Source organism: Herpailurus yagouaroundi, unplaced genomic scaffold (genome assembly GCF_014898765.1).
Source record: "Herpailurus yagouaroundi ecotype Mexico unplaced genomic scaffold, PumYag 28, whole genome shotgun sequence".
In the NCBI taxonomy this organism is placed as follows: Eukaryota; Metazoa; Chordata; class Mammalia; order Carnivora; family Felidae; genus Herpailurus; species Herpailurus yagouaroundi.
Window position 1 is genome coordinate 45,523,315 of NW_024412376.1, and position 16,773 is coordinate 45,540,087.

Genomic DNA, 16,773 nt, shown 5'->3' on the forward strand with positions numbered 1-16,773 from the left:
CTCAGTACCCCTGTTCCCTGAGACACTGCAGCTTTGAACCTTCCTGTCTCCTTGCTGCATCTTAGATCTCTCTGCACGCTCTTCTACTCCCTCTTGGCATTCTAAAGTCCAGCTCACCTCTCTTTTCATTCTATGCTTCCTCTTGTGTGGTGGTATCTGTGTCTTCGCAAATTTCTATTCCAGCCGAATTTTCCCTTCTGAAAGACCATTCTGTGAATCTAACTGCCATCTTTATATGCCACTTGGCTCCACAGAATCAACAAAATAAAAATCCTGATCTGCTCCCAGCTCTCACCAAATCTAGTCCTCCAATTCCTTCCTTTTCTCCTGGAGTCATTCTTTATATCTCTCACCTTCCATCACCAGCCCACTACCAAATGTAGATGAGCTTCCTGTGGAATAATTTCCCATTTCATCCATTTCTGTACTACCACTCTTTTTAAAACTACTTCATCTCTCACTTGGACTTTTAGTCATGTTCTTAATGTATCCACATTTTATTTACCCTGATCAGTAGATTCTCCACTTTTCAGCCAGAGTAATTGTTATAAAACACAAATACAATTACTTCATTGATAGCCCATTGATCACAGGATGAACCAAAACTCTTTAACATGGCCTACAGATGTGTATGGTCTCTCCCCTCCACAGGTATCCAGCCTCATCTTGTACCACTGTCCTATCTCCTTCTGTGCCAAATCACTCAGCCTTCCTCCAGTTCCGCAAATACACCCCTCTCCCTTCCTCCAACAAGGCCTATTTTCTTGCTATTCCAATGCCTGGCATGCCACCATCCCCCTTGTGTGACTTTCATTTAGTTTTATTGGGGCTGGTTAATTCTTGCCCACCCTTCAGATCTCAGGTCACCCTCTTCTCCCACAGGGAAACTTTTCCTGGTAACTTGGTTCAGTTACATTCCCTATTCTACCCTCTTACCTCGCTATTTATTGTCTTCTCCTTCTGAATAAATATGGCAGTTGTCATTTTGCACCTGTTTCTGAGGTTATTTTATTGATAATTACTTTCTCACTAGACAATGGACTCTATAGAGGGAAAGGACCATGTCTATTTTGTTTATTCAGTTTCTTTGTACCCCTATCATATAGCATACAACAGACATATTATATGCTGGCATATAATAGACACCAAACACATGCTTGTCCAATGAGTTACTGAATAAATGAAGTGAAGGGCTTTCATCAGGTGGCTGAGTGAACCAGAAGTTTGCTCACTGCTGACATGGTAACAAGAGATTGTGCTGGCATCAAGGTGCAGTGCTATGGTCTGAATGTTTATGTGCCCTCAAAGTTCACATGTTAAAATCTTAGTCCTCAAGGTGATGATATCAGCAGGTAGGGCTTTGGGGAAGTACTTAGGGCATAAGAGCAGAGTCCTCATGAATAGGATCAGTGACTTTAATAAAAAGTCAGTAAAAGCTCCCTTACCGCCTTCTACCGTAGGAGAACCCAGCAGGAAGGCGTCAACTATGACCCAGAAATAGGGCCCTTTCTAGATACCAGATCAGCTGGTGCCTAGATATTTGACTCTCCAGCCTCCAGGACTGTGAGAAATAAATTTCTGTTATTTATAAGCCACCCACTTTAAAGTATTTTTGTTATAGCAGTGCAAATGGACTAAGACAGGTAGACGTTGTCTCCTGAATAACCAGACTCCAAAAAGTGACAAACCATGCTTTGTATAATTATCCAAAGGTGGATTTTTTTCTTTTAAAATTATTCCATTTATCTTATGTATATGTGATGATTTCTCTATAACAAAAATTTGTAATTGGAAGTTTTTATTTCAAGTTAAAAAAAAGACATGTAATATTTTTAGATTAACAAACACTTAAACCTCAACTTTAAAAGTTGAAACTTTCATACACCTAAGCATTTCTAAGGAAGTTCTATTTAAATACTCTTGGAATGAAAATATCCTTGGAATAAGATTTACACAGATATAATGAGAAAACAGTCTTTTGACAAAGGAATAAAATATTGTTTGTTTTTAGAATATTTCAATTATAATTATTATGGGCCATGAAAAATATAAACAGATTATGATAAAACTGCCTGAATTGTATAATTTTATCTCTAGCCTAATACTTCAAAATGTAAGTAATTAACTGGGACAAAAGAAAGTATTTATTTTGTAAAATGTAAACCAAATTACTTTTGTCATTGTAACATAAGAAACCATTACATATAATGGTACTAGAGTAATTTAATATAATATTTATATTTCACACGTCTTGAGTTAAAATTGTATTTTGGATGAGCAGCAATATTCTACTAAGTCAAAGTTATATATACTTAAGAAAACTCAATTTTCTTTTATTTTTCTTCTTTTCTTAAATTATTATTATTATTATTATTATTTATTATCTTAATTAAGCTCAATGCCCAACATGGGGCTCAAACTCACAACCCTGAGATCAAGAGTAGCTTGCCCTACTGACTGAGCCAACTAGGCACTCCCAACTCAGTTTTCTTTTAAACTGAAAATTATCAAATGATTGCTTCATAACAGTGCTACTTATCAGACTGAGATAAAAACTGTGTGTACAGACAGTCAAGAAACAGACCCATGCATGTAGTCATTAAATTGATGACAAAAGTTGATAGTACAGTACAGTGGGGAAATGATAGACTTTTCAATAAGTGGTCCTGGGTCAGCTGGACATTCATATGGAAAAAAAAAATCTTGACCCTTATCTCACAACATATGCACAAATCAATGCCAGATGATCTGTGGATTTAAAAATTAAAGTGAAAAAAACCCAGAATGTTTCAAAACAAAAACAAAAATCTATCTTTTTGATTTTGGAGTAGGTCAACAGAAACAGAAAGCACTAATCCTAAAATTAAAAAAGTTATATATTGGGCAACATCAAAACTGAGAACATCTCTTCATCAAAACCCTGTTTAAGGGAATATAAAAACAAGTGACAGGATGGAAGAAGACATTTGATTGCTTCTATTTGCCATAGAGCCTGTATTCAGAATATATGAAACACCCTCAGAACCAGTAAGAAGATGATAGGCAATTCAAAACTCCAGCTTCTAAACAAGATTGCGTAAAGGAGACTAGATTTACCTACCATACTGAAACAACTTTTTAACAAGAGAACAAAATATGTGAAACAACAATTTTCATGACATTGGACCTCGAACATTGAAGGACAGTAATACATGGAGGCAGGAAACAAACAAGGTGATTATTACAATGGTCCTGGCTTACTGTCTGCAGATACTTTCTAGTTCACAGCACTGGGAGCTTGCATTCTGTCTGAGTTGAGAAGATGGATCTAGGCATTTGAGGAGACTAATGTGGTTAGAACTTACAGGACAGAGCATTAGACAGGAGATAGCTACAGGGAGAGAGAGCCCTGGAGATCCCCTACTCAAGTGGTCCCGTGAAGTCTTCAGCTGCACACTGATCAGCAGGTACAGGTGAAGAAAGTACCTGACACTAGGGAAACAACCATTGGAAAAGATTACAGGGAAAAATCACCAGGGAGTCACATACAGTAGAAAGAGTTCCTATTCACCCAGCCAGAGAGAAAAACATCGTAATTCACAGGGCTATAGGGTACTCTGAAGGATTTTGTCTCAATAGTGGGGCAAAATTAGACTACACCAAATGCTGCTCTGGTCTTGTCTAAGAAAATTTAATAGCAAGACTCTATGGAATCAAACTGTTTATAAGTAACTTAACTATGTCCCAAATAAGAGTTCAATATATTTATGTGTAAACGAAAATATCCAATACTCAACAAGATATAATTTGCAGTGTTTGACATCCAATCAGAAATTACAAAGAAACAGGTAAATATCACCCAAAATGAAGAGACAAATCAACTGAAGCCAACCCAGAAATGACGCAGATGATAAAATTAGTTGATAAAAATAGAAGTTATTAAAACTATATCCTATATGTTCAAGAAGATAGAGAGATGACATCATTTAAGTAGAGACATAAAAGATATTACAAAGATGTAAATAAATCTTCTAGAGATGAAAAATGCAATGACATGAAAAGTATACTGCATAAAATTAACAGCAGATTAGACATCACAGAAGAGTAGTGAATTTGAACACGCAGCAATATGAAACACAGAGAGAAAAATATTGAAATAAACAGAACATCAATAAAAATGTGACCACTTCTACTGGCCTAATGTACATGTAATTGGAGTCTCCAAAGGAGGGGTGAGGCACAGAAAAATATCTGAACAGATAATGGCCAAAAATTATCCAAATTTATTGCAACTGTAAACCCATAGATTAAAGATGCAAATTGGTGGGAGAAATTAAAGACCTAAATAAGATATGCTGAGTTCATGAATCACAAGATGATATTATTATCAACTTTTCTCCAGATTGATCTATAAATTCAACACAATACCTCAGCAAAGCTTTTGTTTGTTTGCAATACTGATAAGCTAATTCTGAAATGCAAAGGACCTAGAGTAGCTAAAACAACTTTGAAAAAGGACAAAGTTAGAGAATTTATAATACCTGACCCCAAGATCTATATAAAGCCACATCGGTAATGACAGCGTAGGGGCTCTGGGTGGCTCAGTCGGTCAAGCTTCTGACCCTGGTTCGGCTCAGGTCATGATCTCATGGTTCGTGGGTTTCAGCCCAGCATTGGCTCTGTGGTGACAGCTAAGACTGAGCCTGGAGCCTGAAGTCTGCTTCAGATTTTCTCTCTCTCTCTCTCTCTCTCTCTCTCTCTCTCTCTCCCTACCTCTTCCCCCCTTGTACGCCTACACACGTGCTCTCCTTCTCTCTCTCTCTCTCAAAAATAAACATTAAAAAAAAAGTAATGACAGTGTAGTATTGGCATCAAGATAAACAGATAGATTAATGGAACAGAATACAGTCCAGAAATACACATACGTATTTGGTCAATTGATTTTTGACAAAGGTACACAGGCAATTCAAAAAAAGAAAGGATAGTCTTTTCAGTAATTGATACTGAAGCAATTGGGTATCAAAATGCAAAACAACCACCCCCCCCCAAAAAAAACCCAAAAATAAAACCCAACTTTGGCAGAACATGCTCAAATGCTCACGATAGATTATAGACCTAAATGTAAAACCTCTGAGCAGTAAAAGTTCTGAAAGAAAATATAGAAGAAAATCTGTGTGATGCTGTGTTAGGGAAAGGTTTCTGAGATATGACACCCAGAGTATGACCAAGAAAGACAAAAATTACTAAATTGAACTTAATCAAAATAAAAAATCTCTTCTCTTCATCAGGCACTGTTAAGAGAATGAAAAGACAAGCCACAAACTAAGAGAAATTATTTACAAATCACATATTTGATAGAGAACATGTATCCAGATAATATAAAGAACTGTCAGAACTCAATAATAAGAGAACAGACAACCTAATAAAAACATGAGCATATTTGTACAACACTTCACCAAAATAGGCATATGGATAACAAATAAACACATCAAAAGATGTGCTCAAGATCATTAATCATTAAGGAAATGGAAATTAAAATCACAATGAGATAGCACTATACACCTATTAGAATGTCTAATATTAAAAAGATTGATCATATCAAGTGTTAGTGGGAGGCGGAGCCACTGAAACCCTCATGGACCGTTTGTGAGAGTATAAAATGGAAGACATTTTGGTAATTTCTTATGTTAAACATACACATAACATAGGACCGAGACACTCCACTCTTACACATCTACCCAAGATAAATGAAAACATATGTTAATTCAATAACTTGTGCACAAATGCTCTTACTAGCTGTATTTTAAATAGCCTCAAACTAAAAATAACCCAAATGCCCATTAGCAGGTTATATCAGCCAAGTGTGGTATATCCATACAATGGGATATTACCCAGAAATAAAAAGAAATGAACTAGGAATGATCCATGTAATGATGTGGATCAATCTTAAAATAATTATGCTGAGTGAAAGAATCCAGGCAAAAATAAGGATATACTGTATGATACCATTTATAAAAAAATTCTAGAAAATACAAATGAATCTATAATGACAGAAAGTGAATCAGTGGTTAGCTGGGATTGGGAGGAATGGATACGTTCACTATCCTGATTGTGGTGTACAAATTCATCAAATTGTGCACTTTTTAAAAATATTTATTTACTTTTGGGAGAGCACAAGTGGGAGGAGGGGCAGAGAGAGGTGAACAGAGGATCTGAAGCAGGTCCGTGCTGACAGGCTGATAGCAGAGAGCCTGATGCGGGGCTCAAACTCAAGAATTATGAGATCATGACCTGAGCTGAAGTCAGACGCTCAATGGACTAAAGCACCCAGGCACCCCCCAAAATTTGTACACTTTAAATACATGCAATTACTGCATATCAGTTATACCTCCATAAAGCTGCTTTGAAAACTAAAACGACAACAAAAACAAGATAGGCAACTTAATAGGAAAAAAGGGTCAAACACTTAAATTTAGGAAAAGCTGATCTATGGAAGTCAGGAGAATGGTTATCGTTGCTATGTATTGGGACAGGGGAGAAATTGCATCTAGGAGGGTTGTAATGTTGATTTCTTGATGTGGTTGCTGGTTACATGAATGTTTCCTTTTGGGAATTCATCAAGCTGAACATGATTGGTGCACACTTCTGTATTTATGTCAGACTTCAATTTTAAAAAGCTTATTTATTATAAAAAACAATTTGGGGGCGCCTGGGTGGCGCAGTCGGTTAAGCGTCCGACTTCAGCCAGGTCACGATCTCGCGGTCCGTGAGTTCGAGCCCCGCGTCAGGCTCTGGGCTGATGGCTCAGAGCCTGGAGCCTGTTTCCGATTCTGTGTCTCCCTCTCTCTCTGCCCCTCCCCCGTTCATGCTCTGTCTCTCTCTGTCCCAAAAATAAATAAAAACGTTGAAAAAAAAATTTAAAAAAATAAAAAAATAAAAAAAACAATTTGTGTGTGTGTGTGTGTGTGTGTGTGTGTGTGTGATCATGGTACAGAATTTTGTGACAGGTTGCAGGTCTGTTTCAGGGTAAAGTCTTTGCCACTATTATTCTGGAAGATGAATCCTCTCATTGTGCTTTTCCAGGTGGTAAAAAAATTTCCTCAGAAGTTTCTCAGAAAGCTGTTTATTATTTTTATAAGTGAGGGATGTGCCTATTTTAGCTTCAAAGAAATCAGCAACCTCTTCCAGACAGGAAATTGCTGGGGAAGTGAAATTAGATTGTTCAGAATGTTAATGCAGTTAGATTCCAGTGGGGTGGTGCCTTGGCATGCTAGCCAGTTTGCTTGTTCAGCTCATGTGTTTCTTCTCTGAGAACTGCCTCCCTTCCCAAGCCCACCAGGGTGGCTTCTTTGGTCATAGTTGTGCCCTCTAATGCTGTTGTCTTTGATGACAGCTGATGGTACCATTTGACATATGGGAAAACAACTGATAAGCTGTGCCAAGCCAATCAGATTCACTCTTGAAGAATTTGGATTTGAGACAGAGACTGTAATAGGTAGTGATGGGCCCGGGAGCGGAGAGGCCTTGCAATTCTCCAATAAGGAGAAAGGAGATGCCCCTGAGGGAAAGAGAGATGAATCTCATGAACAACCAGAAAGACAAAGAGACGATCCTGGTTTTAGCCTCTCAAGGGGCCACCCTGGAGTTCTTGTTCTTGGACTCCATAAGAATCCATGCATGAAATTAAAACTTCCCTTTTTATTTAATATAACTTGGGAGGTTTCTCTTCCTTGTAACCAAATGCCTCCTGTCTGAGAAATTTGGCAAGTAATAAATCTAAGTAAGTAAAAATCTGGGTTGTGGTGCAAAAAGAGAAGAGCTCTATCCTGTAGAATTTTAGACTTGTAAGGAAACTTTCAAGTGGTCCAAGCCACACTTTCCTCCCATTTCAGGAACTCTTTCTGTGAGATCCGCTATGTCTTTGCTTGATCACTTCAAGTCTTTTTTCCCCTCCTTCCCTCCTTGCCTCCTTCCCTTCTTTTAACAAATGTCTACTGAGTGTCTACTATTAGCTGGGCACTGTTCTGTGCGTCTGGGATTGAACAAACCAAAAATGGATAGTTATCCATTATCCATTAGTAAATATCCATTACTATCCCCAAAGAGAACCACATTTTCATTTTTATATAGCATTCTAAACTTCTTACTATGCATACATTTACATATTTAACCCCCTTGCCCCAACAATTCTTCAGCTGTTGAAGGCAGATATTCATATTTTCTCCCCTCATTATCTGGGCTACGGTTTCTTATTTGGGGATCCCTAGATATATTCTCTTGGCCAGGGTGTCTTATTTGGGGATCCCTGGAAATATTCCAAGGTTCTAGGAACTTCTTGCAAAGGTAAAGAAAATTGTGTGTGTTTATGTAGAGGAAAACACAAGCTTCTAATCAGCTTTTCAAAGAGGCATGTGACATCAAGGAAAGTTAAGAAGCTGATACAAAGCATTTTGGGTATTTGTCTGCCACAGAATACTTCATTAATCATCTCCATCTCAATTCATAGTGGTGGGTTTCTAGCATCCATGTTTGTCTAATGGACTCCATCCACTTGGCCACATTGATAAGGATAGGGGTAGGTACTTGACCCATGCTACATCAAACAGAATCCCTTCTATCGGGAACATGGAGCTAGGATAAAGAGAAAGCCAGTTTTTGGCAAGTAGACTAGGAACTGGAGAAAGCTGTGTCACAGAGACAAAGCATAATGAAGCAGAGGGGAGGAGGAGAGAGCCAATACTGCCTTCCCAGTGACATTCCATTTCCTGGCTCTAGCCCTTCTTAAAGCTCAGCTATATTCTTACCCTTGGATTCTATGAGGCACTCCTGTTTCTAGGGGTGATATTCAAAATATTTAAAGCTGGTACTCTATGGGAACCAATGAATCAGAGCAGATGCTAGAGATAAACAACTAGCTCAGCCATACCTATGTATCTCATCTGAACGGCAGCCCTGTCTCTATCGTTAGGATTCATGACCCCCTCTTTGCCTAAACCAGCTGAGTTTTTGCTGTGGCAAAAGAGTTTTAATTGATATAGAACTCCTGCTCTGGCTAAGCAGTTGTCCCAACTGTTCCCTACACAGTGGAGAGCTCATACTTCTCCATCCTGGTCTGCTTCCCCTGAGTTGGCTGTGGTTGCTGACAGCAACTCTTAGAGAATGGAGGTTACAACTGGGTAGTCAGCTGTTGCCTGACCAGTTGAAGGTGAATCTACTGAGATTATTGCCTTGCGTGATTTGGACACAATCCTATTAATGCAGCCCACAGAGGATTAGCTTTTAGAGCGGCTAAGTCATATCACACTGAACTTATGATCAACAAAAAGCCCCAGTCCTTTCACATAAAATAGTCAAACCATTTTTTCCATCATCTGTATTTATGAAATGGTATTTGGAACCCAAACTCAAAATTTTGAAATCTCATTTTGTTGCTTTTGAAACAGCCTTCCAACCTCTCAAGAGCTTCAAATATCTTCATCATATGAGCCATCTCTCCTAGTTTTGTGTCATCCACAGATTTGAAAACTTGGCTTTATTGCATCCCAGCGTGATTAGGCTTGTCTGATCCAGTCTGGGGGCATACTCAGTCAGCAACTGGAGTCTTGATTGAGTATTAGATGTTGCCCAATATCTAGAAGGCTGGACTGCGGTTAGACAGCTGAGCTGGCAACAGGTATTCTTATGAGAGGCACTGAGCTGGGTTTTAGGAGGTGTCAGAAGTCTGCAGCCAGGAGCAAAGCTGAATTGCAAACCAAATGGAATAACCACTATTGGGAACTGCAGATATAAATTCTAGTAACCCAGACGGGAAGGATGAGGAAAGCAGTTATACTGATAGAGGACTCGGCCCAGAACTGCTCTTGTATATGTGAATGAGTGATCTTTTCTGCCTCATTGACCTCACTGACCTGGTCACCACGAACAACCCTCTCCCTCACCTCAGCCTTCCTCCAAGTTGTTTGATAAAAACACAGATCAGGGAAACATCCAAGCAAAGCCACTAAAGACCTGGATATTGCTAGGCCTATAAATCTACAAAATGTTGAGGTCAGAAAGCATGAGAGAAAAGGAGATGCTGAATCCAAATGGAATGAGAATGCAAGGTGCTGGTCTGAAATGTACCCATGGGAGCTCCTGAGAGTGTTTTGCTGCATTGGGGATGCTTGTGGGTGCCAGCTCTTCCTCCTCAGACTTCTAAGCCCTCTTTCCTCCCCGGTGGTTTAAAAAGTATGCTTTCCTGAACCCAATATCTAACTGTTTTCATTGTAAAAGTTATCTTGCACAAATTAGAATGGTTTAGAAACATGTTTCACTGTGGGATTCTCTTTCCTTTTCTATCTTTTCATGAAATGTTAAGTCCAGAGATTTCCTCATTGAAAAGCACTAATGTATTTATCTGGAAATAGTTGCATCTTTAAAGTCCTGGATAAGTGATTAATGATTTTCAGATTGCTAGTTGCACGACAAAAAGTTGAAGCTGGCGATGAGCAAAGAGTAAAACAAAACCATAGTTATTATCTTATTACAATTGTGAGCTATTTGGGGTCACTAAAAAGGAAATTAACATGTTTAAAATGTGTACACTACCAGTGATTTCCAAAAATGGCATTGTTTTCTAGTCAAGTTTTTATCATCCTCTTCTTTCATACCTTAAGATTTTTCATGCAATCACTACACAAATGTATGCTTTTGTAGTAGAGTATGAAACCATTACAACCTGTCCATACTTTCTCAGGATTTAGTTTTAACATTTTTTCTCAGGTTATTTAAACTTAGTCACGAATGAATTCCAACAACAATCCTTCTCTTTCCCCCTTTTCTTTTATCTCTGCACTTAGATACCTAAACAAACATCTTTAGTAAGTTGATGGAAACTCATACATTGCCAACAGTATAGAAAGAGAACATTCAGTAAAGGCACTTGGTCCACTTCCTCTGTTATCTGTGAGAAAAGTAGGAGCTCTGAAGCCTACTTGAAATGGCCATCATCACAAAATTCTCCATGGCCTACTGTCCATAATGAAGGCACAATCTGGATTAGGTGAGACATGGCCCCCAAATACACATTCACCAGTCCCTGTTTTCTAGAGCAACCAATGGGCCTTCTCTGGACTCACATATCTTTTTCATTCCACTCTGGGATGAAGTAGTCTTTTTCCTGAGTCCCCATATTCAATGTGCAGTTACCTAGACTTCGGGACTTAGGGGAGTATATTCCTCTTGGAGACTCTAATTAGACAACTGGACATATCCTTCCGGGGAGTATGATTTGTTCAGTTACTCATTTACCTTTCTGGTAAAAGACACCAGTGTGAGGAGATACTAAAAGGAAATGTTATGAAATCTTTGCCATCAAGAAGCTTATAGTCTAGTAGTGTTAATCTCCAGCTTGTCTAACTTTTAGATGGTGTAAATAGTGCCAGGATATTGGGAAAGGATCCATCTGTCCTTGAATCATTTGTCCCTGAGGGATCCATGGTTCTAGTTGTTTTTGTGTACAGATTGCCACTAAGATGTCCTTCATTCCAAAAGGGTCTGGATGGTGTTTTTAGGTCCTACAAATCTCTCAGATACTCCCATGCTATGCCTGGAAGACCCAGGAATTATTCTGCTTCCTTCTTGCCAAACTGAGATGAAGTGTATTTGTGACGTTCATGTCCTTATTTGCTCAGGCACATCTTACAGACAGATTTCTGGAGTCCTATTGTATCCCTGGAGCTCTGTGCAGTAAACATCCTGCAGATGACTGCTGCTTTCAGTCCCCATACCTCTCAGAGGTCTTGTTCTTCCCTGAAACAGGTGGAGAAACCCTCCCTCTTGGGGATCCGCTGAGGTCTCCTGGCTTAAGGCCTCTCCATCCTTACTCTTCTATCTGGTCTGTGGGAATCTTTTGGTCATCTCTTCTTCTCTTTGACCTAATTTTTAAAATATTCTGGAAATTTACTTGTATGGGTAACAAAACCCAGAGATTTATTTTCCGATGCATCCTTCTCTGTGGTCAGAGCTCAGGTCTGATGATGTGCTTGAGTGGGTCAGGGAGAGGAAAGAATTGGGAAAATCCAGGGAGAAAATCATGGTTAATATATGAAAAAATGGTTAATATATGGTAAAACATGAAGACCGTGAACACAAAATGCAAAATTACTCGTGCAGACTTTTCATGCTCTTAGAAGTATTCAGAGAAGGGAGATATTAGTGTTAGTTAGCTGTAGAGGCAGAGCAGGCTCCAAGGAGGAGGTTGAATCTGAGCTGGGCTTTGATGGGTGGTTCTATTTTGAGCAGATAAGGGGCCAGAATCTTGCATTCCAGTAGAGAGAATAATATCCTTAGGACCCAGATGCAGGAAGGTAAGAACAGAGAACATTGATAAGGAAGGTAGAAGGATTCTGAAGAGCCTTGAATCCCAGGAGGTCAGTTTAAACAAGTGGAACAATATTTCCTAGAATTAATGAAATTAATAAACAAATAAGTACTTCTATGGTCAAATTCATTTAAATAATTCATTAATTCTGACAAATATTTCTTAAGTACCTAGGATATGTTGGGCTTTTTTATTGGAAGTGATGACTACAGCAGTGAGCAGGAGTTAGTTCCTCTTCTAGTGAGGCAAGCGGACATTGAACAAGACATTCCAGGGACGAGTGCTATGGTAGGAGAAGGGCAGGGAATGTAGAGCCAGAAACATAACCTGGTCTCCAGTTCAGGGAATCCCCTGGTTGAGAGAAGGGAACTTACAGTTGGGACTTGGTGAATGAGTTGGATGGAGTTCACTAGATGAGGAGGTAGAAGTGTGCCAAGCAAGGAGAACAGTATGTGCAAAGTTGGGGGAGGAGAGATGGGGTAGAATTTGTGAAGAACTGAAGAGATTTCCACATGAATGAAGTATTATCAAGGGTTTTAGGCCAGAGAAAGGATTGGATCAACTTAGGGATTTCAGACCCTGTCTTGAGGGTTTGCATAGTGAGATGACTTATGTATTTTAAGTTTGCTACAGTTTGCAGGATGGATTAGAGGGGCAAGACTGGGAAACAGGTAAATCCCATTAGGTGGCTGCTACAGAAAGTCAATAGTGACTTAAGTTAGGGGGGAGGCAAGTGAAGATGTAGAGATGACCAGAAAATGTAGGGAGAAGGGTGGTTTGGCGGGGAACGGTGTGTCTGACAGCTTCTCTTATGGGTAATTGGATGGGACGTCACTGCTCTGGGGAACTCTAACTGGCAAACTCAGGAGAGGCCTGGCATGAGCAGATTTGGTGTTCTGTGGGCTATGGGCAGAGCCTTGAGCCCAGGCCTGTTGGGCATGTGTGTTAGTTTTCTACGGCTGCTGTAACAGTGTACCACAAAGTAAATGGTTTAGATCAACAGAAATGTATTGTCCCACCATTATGGAGCCCAGAAGTCCAAAACTCAGGTGTCAGCAGCGCTATTCTCCCTCTGAAGACACTAGGGAAGGATTCATCCTAGCTTCTGGTATTTTTAGGAATTTCTTATCTTATAGATGGTTTTCTTCTCCTATGTCTCTTGACTTCATCATCCCTTCCTGCAAGTCTATCCCTGTGTCCAAATTTTCCCTTTTTATAAAGACGTCAGTCATATTGGATTAAAGCCCACCTTTATGACTTCATCTTAACTTGACTACGTCCGCAAAGACCCTATGTCCAAATAAGGTCACATTCTGAGGTTCTGGGGGGACATATCTTTCTTGGGGGATGTAATTCAACTCATTCAAGATGAGACCCAGATTATACAAACAGATGTAGGAGCAAAGATAGAGAGGGAACCAGGAGGTTAAAAGGCCAGGAGTTCTTGGGAAAAAATTAGGAGGCCCTGGATTCACACAAGCTGGGAGTTCAAACCAAGTCTGCCTAAATCTCCAGGGGATATGGAGGCTTTCCTATGAGATCTGGGCTGCAGAAGAACAGGAAGAGGCAAGGACACTGCCTCCCGGAAGGGAACACCCTCTTTGATGGAGCTGTAATGATCCTTGCACCGTGGGGTGGATTCACTGTCTACAGGAAGCCCATCTTACAATGCCATTTCCAAGTATTTTTAATATCGGTATTAAGGTGCCTTTCCAGCTGCCACCAGGAAACATTAACCTAAAATATAATCTTGCAACAACACATTACAACAACATCATTAGAGTACAGAGTGGGGAAGTGGGATGTAGCTGATGTTGTACTTAAATTGAAGGGAATCTTGAAAAAAGAGAATTGGGAAATAATTGTTTTTTCTTTAGTGCTATCTAAGGCAGAGGGTGGTGATTCTAGATCAACAATTTCAGGTAATTACTCCCAATGAAAACAATTAGATTTATTCAGCCACCCAGTGTCCCTGTCTATAGTGCCCCCAGTGACCCTCCGGTGAGCTACTGGTCTCTTGCCATCTGGCTGTGTTCTGGTCAGTTCCCAGAACAATTCTGGCTTGAGGCAGGAATTATTTCAAGGGCCTCAGGTTCCCCTCAAACCAGTAAAGGATTACTTTTTAGTTCTCTTACAGGTTTATCCCAAACATAATATCCAAGTGCTGACTCTATGCTGCAAATCTTTACTAACCACCAAATTTCCTGATTTGTAGCTTGCTCGTCTGTGGGACTCTCACCCTAATTATGGGGTTGTTGTTTTCAAATTTTTGAATTTACACACACACACACACACACACACACACACACACACACACACCCTTCCCCACTCCCTGGTGCAAAAGCCCATTTGGAAGAACCATGCATCTACTTTGGCTTTCATTTTAAATTCCCACCCAAGTCATCTGTTTAATCCTCCAGTCCTGCAATGAGCTCTGGGATCTAGCTATTCCTTCTTCCAAGTTCCCACATGCTTATGGCCTTGTGCCCAGATTTTAGGACATTTAACCTAGATTCCCTGTTGCCACGCAGGCCATCTATTGTAATCCCTGTTAATTCCTCCGGGACCCTTCCTTGATCTGAGAATGGAGAATGTCATCTTATGCTTGTTCTTTTATTTCCTTGCTTTGGCGAGTTGGTCTAACTCAGGGATCAGCACACTTTTCCTGTAAAAGACTACATTACAAATGTTTAGGCTTTGCAGGCCATATGATCTCTATTACAATTATTCAACTCGACTGTTGTGGCATACAGTCAACCACAGACAATGTGTAAACCAATGGGCATGATTGTGTACCTATATATCTTTATTTATAAAACAGGTAACAGGCTAGATTTGGCTCAGCAGCCATAGTTCGCTGACCCCCTGATTTGTTTATAACTTGTGCCTTTATTGCTTCATTTTCTACTCATTTACTTTGATCTCCTCCATTGTCATCCCCTCCTATTATATTGCTTAGAGTCAAACACCATTCCTTAGCATCAAATCCAAGATAGGGCATTAATTACCACTGGTTATACCAATCTATGTACCTGAGTAACACGTGTCTACAGGGGCTTCTTAGAGCAAGCACAGAGATTAGGATCCTAGACAGTTAATGCTTTAATTAGGTGCCAGTTAGGCCATTTCTGCCATTCCTCCCCTGGGAACCAGGACCCTGCCTTGACTTTCTGATATAATCTGGGTGGTTGTCACCATTAGTTGCCTTAGCCAACACTATTCCTTCCTTAGTGCTTGAATAAGGATCTTTTGTTCAGCTATGGCAGCAGCATGCTCAGGAAGGATATATCCGTCCCAAGTATAAGGAATATGTTGTCTGGAATTCATATTTGAATACATCTCAGACCCAGTTTTGTGCAAAGGTATTTGAGGAAAGTCTCCTTGGGGCTTCTAGGAAAGAACTTTTCTCCATGATAAGAAAGACACATGAGGAGAAACCCATGTCCCTCTCTCCCTGCTCTTAAATATCATTGTGTGAGAATAATATTCTTGTAGTTGTTGTACCCATCACGGGACCATGAGGGGAGACATGACCAACACTCTAATGTTCAAAGAAGGGGAAAAATGGAGTCTGTTTGATTATGGGGTGCTGCCCCATCCTCTCTGGAGAGTAGTGTATATGCCCCATATTAACCTTTTAAAAATCTGAAAGATTCCAAATTCTGAAACACATCTGGCCTTCAGGGTTTTGAATCATGGATCCTGGACCTGTACTATAATTTGTATCCTGCATAGGGTAACAAAATCTCGTTTCTAGGGTGAATAGTACCCCCACGTTCCAGGAAAACTTATTTTTCATATGCTAACAAAGAAGCAGCCTTTCGGTAACCAGCATCTCCCCAGAGTCTTCATGGCATTGAATTCAAAGCAACAAATGAAAAGAAATTACTGGCTACTACCCATGAGAATTCAGGGGTAGCTTCTCCCTTGGCACACATTTACTTTTATGTAGAAAATTCCACATAAGGGTATAACTAGCTGGAAGTCTCCTTCCTTCCTCAAGGTACAGTGGTGGAATGCAGCAAACCAATGTGGAGTCAGAGATCAATTCTCTCTCCTGACGTTGTGTGCAAATCAAGCTGAAATATGCAATGATAATATGTGACTTATCATTCTCACTGAAGCTTCTCATTTCAACAAATTTCTCCCATTTTATCATCAAAATCACTATATCTGCTTGGCTGATAAAATTCTGTTTTAATAAGGCCTATCTACTTTGGGTGGCCTACAACAAATCTGTCAGGGCAGTAAATTGCATCTTGGAAATGCAGGCTTTTTGGAAATGCGTCTGCATCAGGACTCTGGGGGATTTAAATGCTGAGGGATTTGCAAGGTTTGCATTTTTCATTCATTAAGACTGTGTTGCTGCCAAACTTCTCTTCCTGTTAGTCATACAGGGAGGAGGGCTCGACACAGCGGGCTGGTCATAAATT